Consider the following 23354-nt stretch of genomic DNA (forward strand, 5'->3'; position numbering starts at 1 on the left):
AGGGCAGAGAAAAAAAAAAAAAAAAGATATTCCATGCAAATAAATGAAGGAGAACTGGTGTAGCTATGCTAATAGAAAAAGAATCTTCAAGATAGACACTCTTACAAGAGAAAAAGAAGGATATTACATAAAAGGATCAATCCATCAAGGATATATAACTATTATAAGCCTATATGCACACCACAATGAAGTCCCAAATATATGAAGAAAAAAAATTATAATTGAAGGGAGACATAGACAGTTCAACAATAATAGCTGAGGATTTTATTTACTGGTTTTTGATAATGGGTAGAACAACCAGATAGAAATTCAACAAGGAAATAGAAGATTTGAACAATCCTATAAACCAGGTATACCTAACAGAAATATACAGAATTCTTCACCCAACAACAGCAGTACATACAGTCTTCTTAACTATACATAGAATAATCTCCAAGACAGACCATGTTAGGCCACAAAATAAGTCTTGATGAATTTTAAAATGATCAGAGTAATCCAAAATATCTTCTCCAACGACAATGGGATAAAGTTAGAAATCAATAACAAAAGGAAAACTTAAAATGAAAATTCACAAATTTGTGAATGTTAAATAACATCCTCTTAAACAAGCAACAGGTCAAAAAGAAATCACGAAGAAAATTAGAAAATATTTTAGATGAATAAAAAGGAAAAGACAACATAACAAAACTTCTGGGCTACAATGAAAACTGTGTTCAGAGGAAAATTTATAGTTGTAAACACAAAAATGAAAGCAAGTTATATCAATATACCAATGATTTAACCTCACACTTTAAGAAATGAGAAAGATGATAGCAAATTAAATACAAATCAAGCTGAAGGAATAAAATAATAAAGATTGGAATGGAGAAAAGTGAAGTAGAGTAGAAAGATAATAGAATCAATGAAATCAAAAGTTGGTTCCCTGAAAAGATCAAGAAATTGACAAATATTTAGCTAGATTGAACAAATTATTAAAATCAGGAGGGAAAGTGGAGACATCACTAACAGTCTTATAGAAATAAAAAAGCATTATAAGGAAGTGCTACAGACAAATATATATCAAAAATTATGTATAACCCAGATGAAATTTCCAAGTTCCTAGATACGATCTATCAAAACTGAATTCCGAATTGCACCTGAAATTGCACTGTAATTGCTGATAGCTGCAAACTTCCTAGATTGTTCAGTAAAACAAATTATAATAAACTGTTAACTTTTCTCAGTATTTAAAAAAATAGAAAATCTGAATAGACTTACAGCAAGTAAAGACACTGAACCAAAATCAAAACACCCAGCAAAGAAAAGCCCAGGACTACATGTTTTCACTGGTGAATTCTAAGAAGATTTTTTTTTTAATGCTTTGTATAAGTACTTCTCAAACTCTTCCAAAAACATACAAGAGAAGGGAATACTTCATAACTCATCCTATGAGGCCAATATTATTCTGATAATAACGCTGAATAAAAATATTGCAAGAAAAGATGCTACATACAAATATTCCTTGCAATACACATGTAAAAGTCCTCAGTGAAGGGGCGCCTGGGTGGCACAGCGGTTAAAGCGTCTGCCTTCGGCTCAGGGCGTGATCCCGGCGTTATGGGATCGAGTCCCACATCAGGCTCCTCCACTATGAGCCTGCTTCTTCCTCTCCCACTCCCCCTGCTTGTGTTCCCTCTCTCACTGGCTGTCTCTATCTCTGTCAAATAAATAAATAAAATCTTAAAAAAAAAAAAGAAAATCAATGATTTGCTTATATATTAGTTTAGATACAATAAAGGAGAGAATCAAGATGGAAAGATAGATCTGAAGAAATTATCAGTAATACTTTCCAAAGAGACAAAAAATATAAAAGTCATGTTAAAGAGATATGGTGGCTGGAGTCTAAACAAATACATGTCTAATTATACCTCTAGAAGGAGAAAATATAGAAAATGAGAGGAAGGCAATATTTCACGACATTATGTCTGAGGGTTTTCCACAGTAACTTAAACACGTGAATCCTCAGATTTTTGAACCTCAGGGAATCCCAAGCAGGACAAATAAATTTCCACACCCAGCTACGTTGTAGTAAAACTGCAGAAGCCCGCAGAAAAAGGAGTGAATTTAAAATCTTTCAGAGAGAAAAAAAAAATACAATGGATTACTTTTTTTTTTTTTTTAAGATTTTATTTATTTATTTGACAGAGAGAGACAGCTAGCGAGAGAGGGAACACAAGCAGGGGGAGTGGGAGAGGAAGAAGCAGGCTCCCAGCAGAGGAGCCTGATGTGGGGCTCGATCCCAGAACGCCGGGATCACGCCCTGAGCCGAAGGCAGACGCTTAACCGCTGTGCCACCCAGATGCCCCAATGGATTACTTTTAAAAGTGACATTTTTGCTGACAAGTTTCCAACATAAAAATGAAAAAGTGAAGAATGTAGAATTACATTTTAGAGGTCAGGGAGTAAATAAATGTAATTTGGAATTATCCAATCCAGTGAAATAATCTTCCAAAAAGACAAAAAAACTGGAAGAGTTTGCCACCAAAAATGTAATTCCCATGAAGCAAAGTAAGCCCTAAAGGACATTCAGAGATGTAAAAGGGAGTAGCACAGCATGTGTGTGAATATGGTAACATATAACCCAATAATATAATATACAATAATAATCATATACATTATATAATTACATAATATAGAATTATAATTATATTAATGTGTGTGAATTTTAAAAATTGGTGTTTAATAATGATAATAATTGCTAATGTGGGTACTAAAAGAAACAACAAAAATTATGAATGGATATGTAAGTAAAGAGAGAGGGTTATTGAATTTAAAATATTCTGAGACATTTGTTGAGGAGGCTGATAATACTTGGCCTTTGTTAATGACATTGACAAGTTAAAATGAAAGTAGGACCAGTAAGGGGGGAAAAAGGGGGATTTATATTATCTAAACCAGTGGAAGAAGAGATAAAAGAATGTATGTTGATATAGATTGATTCAGAAAAACTTAAAAAAGGGGAAAAAAGTGGAATGCTGAAAACGTAAGATAAATACAAAGCACAAAATAAATCCAAATAATAAGTAATCATAATAAATGTGAATTGACGGAATTTTCCTTTAAAAATTACATATTGACAGTCTAGATTTAAAAATAAAAGTAAGAAGGACAAAGACAGAATGATAATAAAGGATTGAGAGAAATGTACCAGGCAAGTGAAAGCCAAAAAATCAGTTGATGGAAATATATTAAAATCAGAAAATTGAACTTTATTCTATTTATTTAATTTTTTAGGGGGGAGGGGTAGGGGGAGGGAGAGAGTCTTAAGCAACCTCCATGCCCAGACAGAGTCCTATATAGGGTTTGAGCTCACAACCCTGAGATTATGACCTGAACTGAAATCAAGAGTCAGATACTTAATCGACCAAAGCCACCCAGGCACCCCAGAAAATTGAACTTTAAAAGAAAAGGATGACTAGAGATAAAAAGAGTAGTAAGAATACTAATATAATAATATCTTTGACAAGAGAATATAACATAAGCACCTAGCAATATAACTTCAGGATATGAGTGGCAGAATGACAGAACCATAATGAGAATTTGGAAAATTCACCATAGTAATATACTACTCTCAATAAATGATAGTTTAAACAGATAAAAAAAAAATTCAGTAAGAAGATAAAAGATGTATAGCACCATAATCTAATTAACATATCAAATGTCTTCCAAAATGTTAAAAATGCGCAATATTTTCCATCATATCCAAAACTAAAAAATACTACCAGGTGATAAAGTATTAAAAAGTATTCATATATTTCAAGTGAATAACATCATATACAGTATAATATGTAATTTAAATATATAAATAAGTATATTTAATATATTAATATATTTATTTAATATATAATTTATTATATATTATACAAATTACATATATTTACATTACAGATTATACTATGGATGGTTATACATAGATATATAGATAGATAGAGATATATCCTAAAATCCCAAAAGCAAAGGACAAAAAACATGAACGGCTATTTCATACTCAGCTTCATCTGTAATCAGAGAAAAGCAAATTAAAATCATAACAAAAATAATGCAATAGCACTTTATTTGCTTTATTGGCATAAGATTAAAAATCTGAAAGTTACATATTTTTGCAAGGATGCCAAAAAATGGCTGTTGTTACCCCCTTCCTGTGGGAGCATGAAATGGACCATCACTTTGATAGAATTTTCACTAATCTCTTAGAAGTTGGACATTCAGGGGCGCCTGGGTGGCACAGCGGTTAAGCGTCTGCCTTCGGCTCAGGGCGTGATCCCAGCGTTATGGGATCAAGCCCCACATCAGGCTCCTCTGCTATGAGCCTGCTTCTTCCTCTCCCACTCCCCTGCTGTGTTCCCTCTCTCGCTGGCTGTCTCTATCTCTGTCGAATAAATAAATAAAATCTTTAAAAAAAAAAAAAAAGAAGTTGGACATTTACATGGCTTGTGGTCCAGATTCCACAAGATATATATACTAAGATATATATACTTAGCACCTGTGGATTCATTTTCTCACCGTATCAAGTTCTTCCATTCAATTAAACACCTACCTGCTAAAAAAGAATGGAAAAAAAAAAAAGTACCTAACATTGTCTCCGCAGGTGAAAGGAGAAAATTGGCCCAATTATGGATATGTTGGTGTTTTTGTTTGTTTGCTTTCGTGGGTGGGTGTGCGAACCAGAGAAGAGACTCAGCTGATCTAGAACCAGAGAACATGGCCAGTTACCGTGTTCTCTCCATTCATTTGGGAGCGTTGTGTTTTCCCGTGTTCATAGCATTGGGGAACCTGGTGATCTCAGGTTGTAAGGGCAGGTGAACATTTTCCTCCACCAATCAGCGGTGAATCTCCATTGGATCAGTGGAGCCTCCCAGGGGAGGATTCTTTTTTTTTTTTTTTAAAGATTTTTTATTTATTTATTTGACAGAGATAGAGACAGCCAGCGAGAGAGGGAACACAAGCAGGGGGAGTGGGAGAGGAAGAAGCAGGCTCACAGTGGAGGAGCCCGACGTGGGGCTCGATCCCACAACGCCGGGATCACGCCCTGAGCCGAAGGGAGACGCTTAACCGCTGTGCCACCCAGGCGCCCCCCAGGGGAGGATTCTTAACGGCTCTCTAAGCTCAGCAGACTGACTACCCTCTGTTTAACGAACTGGAACGGGCTCACTCCATTTCCACTGGTGGGAAGGAAGCTGTGAAAAAAATCATCTGTAACCCCAGGGGTAAAGTTGGAATTGAGTCAGAGAGAAAAGGTAGATTATGAGAATTAGTTTGTTGATGAGAACTTAAGGATAACCAGCTAGCCACTCAGTTTCTTAAAAATTGAAGGACAGTTTCACCTTCTCATACCTGTTGATTTGGAGACCACAATACATTTATCTTATGCCCATTCCCATCTGTTAGACCCATTTCTGTGCTTCGGTTATCGTGTCAATGCCAGCCCAGTTTGGGTCAAGTCCTGTAACTTTGCAATAAATAACCTGACAGTTCATTATAGCAAATCCTTCCACACAGAGGGAGAAAGAGCATAAGCATGAAAATAAAATATCACTTTAAAAAATGATGTCAATTTCAACCAGCCCTCCAACTGAGTAAGGGGTCTCATTTCTGAATGACTCAACAAACCTGCATTGAGGACCTATTATCTGAATGTCACTGTCCCAGCTACTGGGAGAATACAAAGCTGAATAAGAGACTAATTTCTCTCACAGCATTTACTTTGCAAAGAGGAGACCACAAGCCAGTAACTAAAACAGGAGGTAAAATAAAATTTGTCTCCAAAGAGATGACACATCTTCACAGGGGAAGCAAAATAAGGAAGAGCTGACTGTGACCCAGGCAGTCAGAAGACTATAAATCAGTGGCATTTGCATATGGGAACGTTATGAACACTGTGAGGACAGGCACAGCGTTATAAGTGTGTACGCTATTGAGTAAAAATGAGAGTGTAAGTGGTAAGATAAAATTTGGTGGGAGATGAGGCCACGAGAGCTTGGGACAAGATTGCGGAAGGTCTCCAATGTCATTTTAAAGCATTTCAGCGTTATTCTTTCATCTGTCAGCCCCTGAAGGCTGTGATGAACGGGAGAAAGGTCAACTTACTTAGGTTTTAGAAAGATAACTAGGGCAGCCATGTGAATGACAGATTTGAAGATCTGATTAATGAGGAATAGTTAATAAGATACTTAAGGAATCCAGGTTTATTCATGCGATCGATTGGATAAGGAGTTCCTCATAGGAAGCTTTTAAATTGTTTTTTCTCATTTCATTTCACCAAGTTTTGCTCAGAAACCTATTCAAATTCAAACATCCGCAGAGTTTTCTTTAGAACTGTAATGACATTTTCAGATACATAAAGACAACATTTCAACAAGAACTCTGTGGAAGATATTAAACTGATATAATCTGGTTCCTTAATATTGGATTCTGAGGGACTTAAAAATATGCTCCTTGTGATGAAAATTTACATTGTAATAAGTATTTGATTTTTTTATTGGGGTATAATTGACTTATAACATTATATTAGTTTTGAGTATACCACATAATGATTCGATATTTGTATACACTTATTGTGTATACACAATAAGCCTAGTTGCCAGCTCTCACCATACAAAGTTACAGATAGCTTTTTTCTTCTACTGAAAACTCTTTGAATTTATTGTCTTGGCAACTTTCAAGTATGTACTACAATATTCTTGATGACAGTCACCATGCTGTACATTACCCTTCAACATGTATTGATTTTATAAATGGAAGTTTACTTTCTGACCCCCATCACCCATTTTCCCCACCCCCCCAATCCCCTCCCCCTCCCTTCCAGCAGCCACTGTTCTGTTCTCTGTATGTATAATTTGTAAATAGGGGAGAGCTGGTCACAGAGAGCCCGGACTGCAAGTAAGTGGTGCAAAATACCAAAACAACACAAGACAAAGGGACACTTAAGGAACACTTAAGAGACACTTAAGTAATGTACATATTTTAGATATCAGGCTCCGTCATTTTGACAATGTTTTTAATAGATCGGAAAGATCTAAAGAAATTGCCTGCATTGAGTATAAGAAGTCATAACAAAGCCTTTTGATATCCAGAACCAGTGTTAATTAGATGTGACTTTGAGAAGTCTTTGAAAGAGCAGGTGAGATGGAGTGCATTACCGGGACAGAAACCAGCCAGTCAGGAACAACCTACTGAGCACATCAGTAGGAAAAGTCTTTCCCCAGAGACTCGTTATTTGATGATTGAAAAAGAATGTCTAGACATCAAATGGGTTTTGGACAGTTTAAGGTACTAAAGTATTTTCCTGGGGAAAAAATTTGTATTAGAGACAGATCATAGAGCTATACAATGGTGGAACAGAATGAAAGATGAGCGGTACCTTGCTCATAAGATATTATCTGTCCCTGTAGCAATGTATATTTGCATTTTCCCCAACAGCCTTGTTAATGAAATACGGTAGTGTGTTTGTTCAAGATGTTTGCTGGGGAGTGGAATTATTCCGTGGAATTACTAGTGAATTATTCTTACTGTCCATGCAGAGTAAGATTTTCTGCAATCAAATCTTAATGAAAAAGTTAAGGAAAATTTTCTCATGATTGTACCCAAGCATGCTTCTCTAGAATTTTCTCTACTGCCCACCTTGTCCTCCTAAAGGAAGGAGCCATTTTAGCTCCTGCAGGCTACAAATGTGGGCATGAAAAGTGCCAACAGAGAGCCTGGTGAGTGTTGGTTGAGCAACTAGAGAGGAAACTGATGAGTTGACCCTGATCAAAGGTCAGCGTGACATGAGGGTAGTGTGATCCTCTCTCTTGACCATGCTCCCTCCTCTGAAAAAGATTATGTATTCTCTTGATTGTTTTCTCTCACATTTGCTCTGATTTTCAGGATAAAAATTCTGTCATTTTGGTAAGATTGAAATGTCAAGTAAACGAAGATTCAATGTATCAGAAGATTCTACCCTTTTTTTTTTTTGGCTTCACTAATAACAGTCACATTGTGGACAAATGACAGTCACACTGTGGACAAATTAAATACCATGTGTATACTAGCTGCCATTGTTGGGCTGAAACTCTAGTTTGGCTCCTTTAGCAAAGAGAGTACTCTTTCTCCAAAAACCAAAGAGCTTTCTGTTTTTTATTGAAGGGGAAGGAAGAACCTAGGTGGTATGTGTATGTTTGCAGGGGTAGGCTGATGATGAATGTAGAAAGTTTGAACATGGAAGGAATAACATGGTGCTTGCCCCTTTCCTCAATTTCCCCCCTGCACCTCAGCCTGACAGACTAATTCTTATCTCTTGGGAAGAGGTGGCTTGGGATAGAAGTGAGAATATGAGAAGTTACTTCTTCGAGGAGTGCACTTTCTGCTATGAGCACAGGGTGACGTATGGAACCATTGAATCACTATATTATACACCTGAAACTAATGTTACACTGTTATGTGAAGTAACTGGAATTTAAATAAAAACTTTAAAAAAGAAAAACTTTAAATATTTATATAAAATACTTCATTAGAATGTTATAAATATGAATATAATGAATATTTGCGTACCTAACTCCCAGCTTTTAACTTAATACTCATTAACATTTGCTACATTTGTTTCTGGGGTTAAATTATAAAACTTTGCAAATAAAGTTGAAACTCTGTATGTTTTCTTCCTAAACACATTATCTTATCCTTCTATTTCTTACCTGGGATGTTAGGTCTTATCCTGAATTCCATATTTAAAATCTTCAGGGAAGTACTTTTACTTTCCCTTCTTTACATATTTACATATGTGAATATCAATATAATATATATACTATTTTATTGTGTGTTTGATCATGAACTTTTTTATCATTGTATATTTTTTTTATCATTTTTGGCTTAATATTATTGTTTCTTTTAAGAAATCTACATTGATCAATGTAGTTCTAAATTGCTAATTATCACTGGTGTTGTAGTCCTTATTCCTTCTTACAGATATATTTGTCCACTTGCCTTTGATGAACTTTTAGGTATTTTTCAATTTTTCTTTGTACAACTATGTTGCAGTGAAGCTTAGTATATATGTCTCCTTACACATAAATATTCGTTTCTGATAGAACTGGAAATCGTGAATTAAAGTGTATGGACATCTTCAATTTCAGTAGATATTGTAAGACTGCTCTTGAAAGTGGTACTGCCAATTTACTCACTTGCTGGAAATCTGTGAATTTATTTCCACACATTCTCACCAATTCTTATTATCAGACTCCAAAATATTTCCAATCTGTTAAATAATGTCTAATGATTTTACCTTGTATTTTCCTGTGTGTTAGTAAGTTTAAAAATCAATTCTGTTAATTATTGGTTATGTGTGTGTTATTTTATGTGAATTACATGTTCATTTCTTTTGATCAAGTGTCTATCTAGTTGCTTGTTTTCCTTATTAAGCTTCAGATGTTCTTTGTCAATTCCTGATACTGATATGAGCTCTTCTGAGCTGTGAACTGTGCCTCTTAACTTTGTATAAAATGTTTTTGTTGAAAATTAGTAAATTTTTTGGGATGCATGGGTGGCTCAGGTGGTCAAGCATCTGACTTTGTCTCAGGTCCTGTTCCCAGGATCCTGGGATCAAGTCCTGAAATGGGTTCCTTGCTCAGCGAGGAGCCTGCTTCTCTCTCTGCTTCCTGCTCCCCCTGCTTGTGCTCTCTCTCTCTCTGACAAATAAATAAAATCTTTTAAAAAAAAGTAGTAGGATTTTTTGTATTTTATTACAGTCCAATTTATCTATGATTTGTATATTTTTACCATATCAAAAAAATTCTCACACTCCAATATCATAAAGCTAGACTCCTCAATTTTTTCTAAAATTTTAAAGTTTTTGCTTCTTGCGTTTGTTTTTTGAATCTACATACATGGAAAATAAAAGGGATACGATGTTTTATGGGTAACCTGATGTCCTAAAATAATTTATTTGTTGCCATTTTTTACCATTTATTCATAATATCATCTGTATTATTGATCATATTTCTATATATGGGTGAATCTGTTTCTAAGCTCACTGTTCGACTCCATTATTCTATATACAATTTTTGTAACAATGTTTTACTATTGTAATCATTATAATAAGAGACTAAAATCTTGTCAAGAATGACTCCTATTGGCTCTTAAATATTACCTTAGCTGCTCCATGTAAATTTGAGAATCAGCTTGTTCAGTCTGACAAAAAAATTCATTGGGATTCTTATGAGAAATGCATTTGTTGATTAGTTGAAGAATATGGAAATCTTTATAATGTTGACATTCTATGTGAATATATGTCTCCATTTATTCATTTTTCTTTTACAACCCATACTAATATTCTACAATTTTTCCATAAAGTTACCAATTATAAATGGGATATTTTTATATTGTATTATATAGGAAGTTATGCCTGGCGAATAGGAATTTATTATTTATAATTATATTCTATCTAGTGAACAGTGAAACTTTATACTTATTCTAATAATGTGTAGAGTCTGTTGGTTTTTCTATGTAGTCAATTTACATCTTCTAGAAGTAAATGTAGTCTTATCTTTTTCTTTTTGATTTTTATCTCATTTTTTCCTTATCCAATTTCAAGTTTAGAGAATTCATTCCCAAGTCTCAGTTGTAGCTAGATAGGTCTATGTAACTAAATCAGGTCAACAAAAGGGAAGCGATATATGCAACATGCAAATTAGCTTAAAAGCCAAGCCATTATCTTGAAGCTCCTTTCTTATCTCTTTCAACAAGCAGGAACAAATCCCGCTTTTGACCATGAGCTGAGGGCAATGCCCAAGGGCAGATCCAGCAAATTCTGGTGAGGCCCAGATTTGACCCTCCACTATTTTTATGAATAAAGTTTTATTGGAATACAATAATTTCCATTTGCTTATGCATTATCTATGTCTATTTTCATTCTACAACAGCAGAGTTAAGTAGCTGTGACAAAGAACACCTACTACACAAAGACTGAAATATTTACTATTTGTTCTTTGACAAAAGAAGATTGCTGGTCCTCCCCCTGCACCATGGATTCTCAAACTTTCCTGGGTGGCAGAATCACCAGGAGAACTTATTTAAGTGATTTCTGGCCCACAAAACATGCAATTCAGTACATCTGGGGTGGGCCCGGAGATTCTACATTTCTGCCAATTTATAGAGGATGTTGAAGCTAGTCCGTGCTAGTCCATAGACCACTGTTTGAGAACCACTGGCCTGCGGAATCGTTGAACAACAAGAAGGGGAGAACCTTGTTCTCTAAATGATGGATGGATTTTAGCCACCTGTCTAAAAACACAGCTTCCACTTTGACTGTTTTGTAAGACATACAAACTTTCATCTTTAAACGCCATATTTTGCAATTTTTTTTCTCATACCAGTTTAGGATTATGTTACCCAAAGACCCTTACACTCTTCTGATAGATAGGTAGGTAGATTGGTAGATCAATAAATAATAGATAGATGCACATTTATCAATACACACACAGATAAATTCCATTGGCTAGTATTTATTTAGAATTTTTACTTTTATGCTCATATAGGAGATTGGTTTGTGATTTTTTTTCTTATGCACTACTGGGCAAATTCTTTGTGTGGGTTCACGTCATAAAATAATCATTGTAACTTCTCCACTTTATTCTTTTAGTGGTTTGTGTAAGCTAGCAATTATCTATAGTTTGGGTGATATAATAAAAAGTTACCCATAAGGGTGATATCACCAAGATGGTGGAGTAGGAAACCCCAGCCATGTCCTTCCACTAAGATCAACAATGAGACCATGATCCACACATGAAAACAGCTCTGGGAGAGCTCTGGAGTCCACTTTAAAAACTTCGGCGACATAGCAGGACAAAAAACTCGAAAAGGGTGAACAACCAGCTGCCCCTGTCTTCTAGGGCACAGCACAAAGGTCTCATTCTCGGTTCCACCAGAAATCACAAAGTGGAACCACACAGAGGGGGTTAGGAACAAAGAAGGAAATCAGGGGCTACCAGTATCAGGGTGCAGTGAGAGTGCCACAGTTCCCAATGACCCCTGCCCTGCAGATGACCCCAGCAGCTTTTGCCACTGAAGAAACGAATGGCCAGCACAGCTGCTATGGACAGCATGTAGATTTCACTGGGTTTTGTCCCATAGGTATTTGCTTTCCCTGATACCAGCTGCCTGAGTCCTTCCTTCCTCTCTCCCCTGTCCCTGCAGGAACCCATGACCTGCACGAGTAGCCAGTTCAGGCAGCTTTGCCACTCCATGACACCAAGGCTCTCAAAGCTGCTGATGGGCCTGGGGTTAACCCTATCTCCTGTCACTGGCCTCTACCACCAGGCTGACTTGCAACTAGCCTCTCCCAGCTATCCAGTAGCATGCCCCCAGCCTGCTAACCAAAACTGGTCTCCACTGCAATGCACACATCTGAGAGAAGACTGTGCCCTAGGAGGTCCAGGAGGGTATGCTGACACTCAGGGCCCACACAACTGTTCATGTGAGTGAATGCAGCCCTATTTACTGTTGTTGATTTCCACCACTGGGATCAACAGCAGCAGTCCCTCCAGCTGTTCACCTGCATGCCTTCAACTTGACTCCCAGTTCCAGTCTCCACTACTATGTGGCCATGGCAAGAAACAACAATCATAGCTGTGAACACCAACAGCCAGAGCCCCACAGTTGTGTGTGCTGGCTGTTAGCTTCGGGACTAACTGCTTACTCTGGCCCTGCAGTGCTGTGTTTGCAACTGGCCTCTGCCACTACACAGACACGTACAGCTGACCCCCACAGCCGAGTGTGTGTGCACCACCAATTCCAGCCACCACCATGGCCTACCCTGGGCCCTAGCCACTGGACCTAAGTGCTGTTGAGGACCCTAAGAGCCTTTGCAGTCTCTGCAGATCCCCACAGTACTCCCCAAGGGCCATGTAGTTGTCAGTGTTATGTACCCCTGGGGCCTGAGCCAGTGAATCACCGCACCCCCCTGGATCTAGAGCTGCCACACAGCCCCTCTTATTACCTTACACAGCTAGACTGGAGTCATGGCATATTTTAGCATGTCTCTACCTGCAAGTGAAGATTTTCCTTTACTGAAGTCAATCCATAAAGTCTGGAAGAGATGACAACTTCTTCAAATGTACAGACACCTACACAAGGCTACAGAGATCATGAAGAAACAGGGAAACGTGGCATGATTCCACCAAAAGACCACAGCGAGCCTCCAGAAAATGACCTGAAAGAAGTGGAGATACAGGAATTGTTCAACAAAGAATTATAAATAAGTCTCAAAAAGCTACAAAAGACCACGTAAGACAACTTTAAAAATCAAGAAAGCAATACAAAAAACAAAATGAAAAGTTCAAAAAGAGAGAGAAAACATACAAAAGAACCAAACAAATTTTGCAGCTGAAGAATACAACGACTAAACTGAAGAATTCAATAGGGACCTTCGAAAGCTGGCTGGAGCAAGCAGAAGAAAGAATAAGCTCAAAGACAGAGAATTTGAAACTGTTCAGTGAGAACAGCAAAAGAAAAAGAATGAGAAAGAATGATGAAAGCCTACAGTACTTATGAAACACCATTACAAGAAACAATCTACACATCACTGAAGTCCCAGAAAGAGAAGGGAGGGAAAAGGGTAGAAAGCTTATTATTGAAAGACATAATGGGAAAAAAAACCCAAAAACAAAAACAAACACATACACACACACACACACACAAAACAAACAAATAAAATACACACACACATACACACCCCACAAAAACATAATGGCTAAGAACATTCCAAATCTGGAGAGAGCTTTGGGCATCCAAGTTCATGACACTACCAGTTTACTCCAAAATTTCAATCAGAAACAATCTTCTCCAAGGCACATTATAATAAGATTTCCTAAAACAAAGAAAGAATTTTAAATGCAGGATTTTTTTTAAAGTGTCCTTCATACAAGCAAACCCTCTCAGCAGAAACCTCATAGACCAAGAGAAAATAAGATGATATATTCAAAGTGTTAAGAGAAAAGACTGCCAACCAAGAATATGTTATCCAGAAAAGTTGTCCTCCATAAATGAAGGTGAGATAAAGACTTTCCCAAAGAAACAAAAATTGAGAGAATTCATCATCTCTAGACAAAGAAAACAATCCCATTTGTAATAGCTTCAAAAGCAATAAAGTACTTAGCAATAAACTTAACCAAGGAAGTAAATGATCTATCCACCAAAAATCTATAAGACATTGAGGAAAAAAAATCGAAGCACAGATAAATGGAAAAATATCCTGTATTCATGGATTGGAAGAGTTAATATTGTTAAAAAGGCCATACTCCCCAAAGCCATCTATAGATTCAATGAAATCCCTATCAACATTCCAACAGAATGTTTTAAAGAAATAGAAAAACAATCCTAAAATTTCCATGGAACCACAAAAGACTATGAATACTAAAACAGTCCAGACAAAGAACAAAGTTAGAGGCATCATACTTCCTAATTTTAGGCTATATCATAAAGCTATACTTATCAAAACAGTATGGTACTGGGATAAAAACGGACACATAGGCCAATGAAACAAAATCAAGAGCTAATATTTGACAAGAGAGCTAAGAATACTAATGGGGAAAGGATGGTCTCTTCAATGATGGTGTTGGGAAAACCGGAAGAATAAAACTGACTTTCTATCTTACATCACTCACAAAATTTAACTCAAAATGGACCAGGGACTTGAAAGTAAGATCTGAAGCCATGGAACTCCTAGAAGAAAACATAGGGGGAAAGCTTGACATTGGTGTGGGTAATGATTTTTGGTATATGACACCAAAAGTACAAGCAACAAAAGCAGAAATCAACAAGTGGGACCACATTAAGCTTAAAAGCTTCTTCTGCAAAGCAAAAGAACAATCAACGAAGGGAAAAGGGCACCTACAGAATAGGAGAAAATACTTTCAAATTATATATCTGATAAGGGGTTAATATCCAAACTATGTAAGGAACTCATACAACTCAATAACAAAGAAAAAAAGTAAATAAATAAAATAAAAATAACAATAATCAGACTGAAAAATGGATGGAGGACCTAAATACACATTTTATTCCAAAGAAGATATACAAATAGCCAGGAGGTATATGGAAAGGTGCTGAACATGAATAATCTTCAGGGAAATGCAAACCAAAACCAGAATGAGATATCTCCTCACTTCTGTTGGAAGGGCTGTTATCAAAAAGATTGAACAGAAACTCATGATGTATTGTATGTTGGCTAACTGACTTTCAATTAAAAATTAAAAAATTAAAAAAAAAACAGACTGAGGAGAAAGATGGCAGCAGAGTAGGGGACCCTATTTCCACTGGTCCCTGAATTTAGCTGGATGTCTACCAAACCATTCTGAACACCTACAACAGCAGCTTGAGATGTAAGAATATATATCTGGATCTCTACAAGCAGAAAAACACCATTTGTCCTGAGGTATGAAGGGCAGAGACTTGATTCTGCAGGTAGATATCAGAAGATAAACAGAAGGGGGAGGGAGCTGCCATAAGTTGGCACCAGGAAAGTGCTATAACACCAGAGCGCAAAAGTGTTCTGCACTGGGGACTGGGCACAGACTGGCAGACTGGTCGTGGTGGGGAAAGGACTTTAGTCCAGCCCCTGACAGGATCCAGGAGCTGTGGGTACGCACACATGAACCAGGGGCACCTCGCAGTTTTAGAAGCACCAAGGGCAGAGATGTGCTGGCCCTGGGATTGACCTCTGGGAGAGTTGTGTGGTGTGCATAATCAGGGAGGCTGTGGTTTTTAGCAGCGTAGACAGAAACGGAGACTGTGTCCTGGAGAGCTCAATGAAGAGCAGACTGCAATTTCTCTGTTCTGAGACAGAGGTTTGGATGTGGTCACTTCTGCTCTAACACTTGGAAGAGATGCAGAAAGCTGCCAGGGAAAGCTGCCAGACAACAAAAGCCCAAAAAACCAGTTCTCACCGAGCCCACCACCCAACAGGGGTCAGGGTAACCCTGCCCAAGCAGGGTTGTCTGAGTAACATTGTGGCAGCCCCCCCCCCGCCCCCGCAGAAGAAAGGCTGGAAGAACAATAGGACAACAACCCTAGGGTCCCTATAAAACAGGTGCATCTTGCTTGGGTCGTGGTTAATACTTTGAACTCTGTACATTCCTTCAACCACCCCCCAACAGGATGACTAAGAGGAGGAACCCCCAAGAAAGAGAAGAATCAGAGACTATGGCCTCTGCCACAGACCTAATGGATATAGATATAAGCAAGATGTCAGAGATAGACTTCAGAGTAACAATTTTGAAGCCAATATCTAGGCTTGAGAAAAATATTAGTGACAATATAGAATCTCTAAGGGCAGAAATGAAATCTAATCAGGCCGAACATAAAAATGCTGTGAATGAAATGCATTCTATACTGGATACTCTGACTGCCAGCATAAACGAGGCAAAAGAACAAATTAGTGAGCTAGAAGATAAGATGATAGAAAAGAAGGAAACCAAGAAGGCCTGGGGAAAACAGCTTAAAGCCCAAGAGATCAGACTGAGAGAGATTAATGACACCATGAAACATTCCAATGTCAGAATTATTGGGATCCCTGAGGGGGTGGAGAGAGAGAGGTCTAGAAGATATATTTGAGCAAACCATAGCTGAGAACTTCCCTAACCTGGGGAAGGAAACAAGCATTCATGTCCAAGACACAGAGAGGACCCCTCCCAAGATCAATGAGGACAGACCAACAACCCAACACATAAAAGTACAACTTGCAAATCTTAGATTCAAAGAAACAATCCTGAAAAAGGCGAGAGGGAAGAGATTTCTTACAGAGGGAGGAACATCAGAATAATGTCAGACCTGTCTACAGAGACCTGGCAAGCCAGAAAGGGCTGGCAAGACATATTTGGGGTACTAAATGAGAAGAACATGCAGCCAAAGGTACTTTATCCAGCAAGGCTGTTTTTCAGAATGGATGGAGAAACAAGGAGCTTTCAAGACCATAAAAACTGAAAGAATATGTGACCACCAAGCCAGGCCTTGCAAGAAATATTAAGGGGGGGTTCTATAAAAGAAGAAAGACACCAAGCGTAATATAGAGCAGAAATTTACAGAGACAATCTATAGAAACAAGGACTTCACAGGCAACATGATGGCACTAAAATCATATCTTTCAACAATCACTCTCAACATGAATGGCCTAAATCCTCCCATGAATGGCACAGGGTTGCAGACTGGATAAAAAGACATGACCCATCCATATGCTGTCTATAAGAGATTCATTTTGACCCTAAAGGTGGCTCCAGACTGAAAGTGAGGGAATGGAGAAAAATTTTTCATGTCGATGGACCTCAAAAGAAAGCTGGGGTAGCAATTCTCATATGAGACAAATTAGATTTTAAGCTAAAGACTGTAGTAAGAGATATAGAGGGACACTATATCATTCATAAGGGATCTATCCAACAAGAAGATCTAACTACTGTAAATATCTATGCCCCCAACATGGGAGCAGCCAACTACATAAGCCAACTGTTCACCAAAATAAAGAAACATATTGATAATAATACTTTAATAGCAGGAGACCTCAACATCCACTCTCAGCAATAGACAGATCATCTAAGCAGAAGATCCACAAAGAAACAAGAGCTTTGAATGACACACTGGAACAGATGGACTTCATAGATATATACAGAACATTCCACCCTAAAACAACAGAATACTCAGTCTTCTAGAATGCACATGGAACTTTCTCCAGAATAGACCACATACTGGGTCACAAATCAGGTCTCAACTGATACCAAAAGATTGAGATTATTCCTTGCATATTTTCAGACCACAATGCTTTGAAATTGGAACTCAATAGCAAGAAAAAATTTAGAAGGAATTCAAACACTTGGAAGCTAAAGACCATCCTGCTTAAGAATGTTTGGGTTAACCAGGAAATCAAAGAAGAATTTAAACAATTTATGGAAACCAATGAGAGTGAAAACACATCAGTCCAAAACCTATGGGACACTGCAAAGGCAGTCCTAATGGGGAAATACAAGCCTCACTTAAAAAAGTAGAAAAATTCTGAATATACAAGTTAACCTTGCACCTAAAGTAGCTGGAGAAAGAACAGCAAATAAAACCTAAGCCAAGCAGGGGAAGAGAAATAATGAAGATTAGAGCAGAGATCAATGAAATAGAAACCAGAAAACAGTAGAGCAGATCAATGAAACTAGAAGTTGGTTCTTTGAAAGAATTAATAAGATCGATAAACCTCTGGCCATACCTATCCAAAAGAAAAGAGAAAGGATGCAAATTAATAAAATTATTAATGAAAGGGGGAGAGATCACAACTAACACCAAGGAAATAGAAATAATTATTAGAAATTATTATCAGCAACTATATGCCAATAAATTAAGCAACCTGGAAGAAATGGATGCCTGGCTGGAAACCTATAAACGAGCAAGACTGAAACAGGAAGAAACTGACAATCTGACTAGACCAATAACTGGTAATGAAATTGAAGCGGTAATCAAAAACCTCCCAAAAAACAAGAGTCCAGGGCCTGATGGATTCCCAGGGGAATTCTACCAAACATTTAAAGAAGAAATGATACCTATTCTCCTGAAGCTCTTTCAAAAAATAGAAACAGAAGGAAAACTTCCAAACTCGTTCTATGAGACTAACATTACCTTGATCCCAAAACCAGGCAAAGACCCCATCAAAAAGGAGAATTACAGACCAATATCCCTGATGAATATGGATACCAAATTTCTCAACAAGATCCTAACCAATAAGATACAACAGTACATTTAAAGGATTATCTATCATGACCAGGTGGAACTTATTCCTGGGATGAAAGGGTGGTTCAACATTCACAAATCAATCAATGTGATAGAACACATTAATAAAAGAAAAGACAAGAACCATACTATCCTCTCAATTGATGCAGAAAAAGCTTTTGACAAAATACAGCATCCTTTCCTGATTAAAACTCTTGAGAGTGTAGGGAAAGAGGGAACATTCCTCAATTTCATAAAAACAATCTACAAAAAGCCCACAGCAAATATCATTCTCAATGGGGAAAAACTGAGAGCTTTTCCCTTAACATCAGGAACAAGACAAGGATGCCCACTCTCACCACTATTGTTCAACATAGTACTAGAAATCTTAGCATCAGCAGTCAGACAACAAAAAGAAATAAAATGTATTCAAATTGGCAGAGAAGATGTCAAACTCTCTCTCTTCGCAGATGACACAATGCTTTATGTGGAAAACCCAAAAGACTCCACCCCCGAATTACTAGAACTCATACCGTGGCAAGATACAATATGAATGCACAGAAATCAGCTGCTTTTCTACACACTAACAATGTAACTGTAGAAAGAGAAATTAGGGAATCAATTCCATTTACAATACCACCAAAAACCATAAGATACCTAGGAATAAACCTAACCAAAGAGGTAAAGGATCTATACTCTAGAAACTACCAAACACTTATGAAAGAAATTGAGGAAGACACAAAAAGATGGGAAAACATTCTATGCTCATGGATTGGAAGAATAGACATTGTTAAAAGGTCTATGCTGCCCAGAGCAATCTATACTTCCAATGCCATCCCAATCAAAATACCAATGGCATTTTTCAAAGAGCTGGAATAAACAATCCTAAATTTGTATGGAACCAGAAAAGACCCCGAAGAGCCAAGGAAATGTTGAAAAAGAAAAACAAAGCTGGGGGCATCACGTTGCTTGATTTCAAGCTATATTACAAAGCTGTGATCACCAAGACAGCATAGTATTGGCACAAAACAGACACATAGATCAATGAAACAGAATAGAGAGCCTGGATATGGACCCTCAACTCAATGGTCAACTAACTAATCTTCAACAAATCAGGAAAAAATATCCAATGGAAAAAGACAGTCTCTTCAATAAATGGTGCTGGGAAAATTGGACAGCTATATACAGAAGAATAAAACTCGACTATTCTCTTACACCATACACAAAGATAAACTCTAAATGGATGAAAGCACTCAATGTCAGGAAGCCATCAAAATCCTAGAGGAGAGCATAGGCAGTAACCTCTTCGACATCGGCCACAGAAACTTCTTTAATGTCACGTCTCCAAAAGCAAGGGAAACAAAAGCAAAAATGAACTTTTGGGACTTCATCAAGGGAAAAATCTTCTGCACAGCAAAGGAAACAGTCAACAAAACTCAGAGGCAACCCACAGAATGGGAGAAGATATTTGCAATTGATATTACAGGTAAAGGGATGGTATCCAAGATCTATAAAGAACTTCTCAAGCTCAACACCCAAAAAACAAAAAATCGAGTCAAAAATGGGCAGAAGACATGAAAAGACACTTCTCCAAAGAAGACATACAAATGGCTAGTAGACACATGAAAAAATGTTCAACACCACTAGCCATCAGGGAAATCCAAATCAAAACCACATTGAGATACTACCTTTCTCCAGTTAGAATGGCAAAAATTGACAAGGCAGGAAACAACAAATGTTGGAGAGGATGTGGAGAAAGGGGAACCTCTTACACTGTTGGTGGGAATACAAGTTGGTACAGCCACTCTGGAAAACAGTGTGGAGGTTCCTCAAAGGTTAAAAATAGAGCTACCCTATGACCCAGCAATTGCACTACTAGGTATTTATCCCAAAGATACAGATGTAGTGAAAAGAAGGGGCACATGCACCCCAATGTTTATAGCAATAATGTCCACAATAGCCAAACTGTGGAAGGAGCCAAGATGCCCTTCAACAGACGAATGGATAAAGAAGATGTGGTTCATATATACAATGGAACATTATTCAGTCATCAGAAAGGATGAATACCCACCATTTGCATTGACATGGATGGAACTGGAGGGGATTATGCTAAGTGAAATAAGTCAATTTGAGAAAGACAATTATCATATGGCTTCACTCATATGTGGAACATAAGGAATAGCATGGAGGACATTACGAGAAGGAAGGGAAAACTGAAGGGGGAGAAATCAGAGAGGGAGATGAACCATGAGAGACTATGGACTCTGGGAAACAAACTGAGGGTGGCAGATAGGGAAGTGGGGGGGGGTGGAGTAACTCAGTGATGGGTATTAAGGAGGGCACGTATTGCAATGAGCACTGGGTGTTATTCACAAATAATGACTCATGGAACACTACATCATAAACTCATGAAGTACTATATGGTGACTAACATAACAATTAAAACATTAAAAGACAAGATGTAACAAATGTTGGGGAGGATGGGAGAAAAGGGAACCCTTGTGCACTGTTGGGGGGAATGTACACTGGTACAGACACTATGGAAAACAGTATGGAGATTCTTTAAAAAATTAAAAATAGCACTATCATAGATCCAGCAAATCCACTCTTAGGTGTGTATCCAAAGGAGATGAAATCAATATCTGATGTCTTCACTCCTGTGTTCGTTGAAGCATTATTCATGATAGCTAGGTCCCAGAAACAAGCTACATGTCTGTGGACAGATAAATGGATAAAGAAAATGTGGTATACAAGTATCCCCAGCTTTCTGAAAGTTCTCATTGTGCCCCCTTACTTTTATGAATGACCCATATTAGTATGATAACAGCTTTTCTTGTGAAAGCAAAAATCCTCTTCAAATTTTTTTTCAGTTAGCAAAAATAGGCACTAATGCAGGTCTTTCATAAAAGTGAAGTAATATAATGCAAACTTGCTGAAAGCTGGAGATGTTCTTCCCTTTATACCATTCCACCTTACTAAAGATTTAACAGGAACACTCCACTTTCAGATAGGAAGGGAAATCTGTAGATAGATAGATAGATAGATAGATAGATAGATAGATAGATAAATAGATAGATAGATAGATAGAGTAGATATAGATATGCACACATACATATAAATGAAATATACATATATCAAATGGAATATATATATATATTTTTTAATGGAATGTTTTTGGAGTAGAACATTACTCAACCATGAAAAATAAACAAAATTCTACTATTTGTAGCAACAGTGGGACAACCTTGAGGGCATTTTTACTAAGTGCAATAAGTCAGACCAACAAATATAAGTATTGTATGATCTCACTTATACGTGGAATCTGAAATCAAACTTATTGAAACGGAGAATAGAATGGTAGTTGCCATGGGCTTTGTTGTGGTGAAAATGGGGAGACAATAATCAAGAGGTATAAACTTTCAGTAACAAAAAGAATAAGTTCCTGGGTTCTAACGCACAGTATGACAACTATATTAGCAACACTGTAATCGTGTACTTGAAAGTTGCTATGAGAGAAGGGCTTTAATGTTCTCACCATATCAACAGCAAGAACAGAATGGTAATTATGTGAGGTGAAGGACGTGTTAACCAACCTTATTGTGATAAACATTTCGCATTATATATGTCTGCCAAATCATCAAAGTACATCTTAAACTTACACAATATTATATATGTCACTTATCTCAATATAGCTGGGGAAAAATTACCTACATGTCAGTCTGAAGCTAGAGGCTTTCTATGACCAGCTCAGTTTCTTCAATGGTTAATGAATTATTAAAGTTTTTATTATTTTTAATACAATTGCAGATGTGATAAGCATATAAAGAAACCAAAAGAAAGTAATAAGATGCTTATTTTTGATAGAATATTCCAGAAACCCATCTCTGGGGTGTAATGTTCAGAGAGATGAGAACATGCAAACCCTTTACAGAAAGAGGTAGACACAAGACAAAGTTCTGGAGCCAAAAAGAGCTTGGTGTGCTAGTGAAACCCAAGAGTTCACTACAGCTAGGGAAGAGGGTCAGTGGTGGAAGAACTGGAAATGAAGGTGAGTAGAAAGGAAGATCGCGTGAAGCTCTAGATGCAATAAGGGGGTTAGATCTCATGAAAAACAGTGAAAAAGCATCTGAAGTCCTTATGTCTGCAAGTGACAAAATCTAATTTCCTTTTTAAAGATCTCCCACTTCTAAGGGGTAGTAAGACTGTAGGAAGGCAAGAGTGAAAATATGAAGCCCAAGTGAAAGACACCTCTCCTAGTCCGGAGGGACTTCGTCTACCCTGTTGGGTAGAAGTGGGTAGCTTTGGGATGTATGTTGAAGAAAGTCTTGACAGAAATAACTTCTAATAAATTGGATGTGGGGGTGCAAGTTAAAAATACATGTTTATAATTTTCTAAAACCTTATCCTACATGGAGATAAAGTGATATGTATATCAGACTTAGACATGATGTAATTAGAAAGGAGAAAACTTGATTCCACATAGATGACCTAACAGGTTAAGAGATTGTTCATTATTATATTTTCTTTTTTTTTTTTAATTTATTTATTTGAGAGAGAGAGAGAGAGCATGAGAGGGGAGAGGGTCAGAGGGAGAAGCAGTCTCCCTG

Source organism: Ursus arctos, unplaced genomic scaffold (assembly GCF_023065955.2).
Source record: "Ursus arctos isolate Adak ecotype North America unplaced genomic scaffold, UrsArc2.0 scaffold_28, whole genome shotgun sequence".
NCBI lineage: Eukaryota > Metazoa > Chordata > Mammalia > Carnivora > Ursidae > Ursus > Ursus arctos.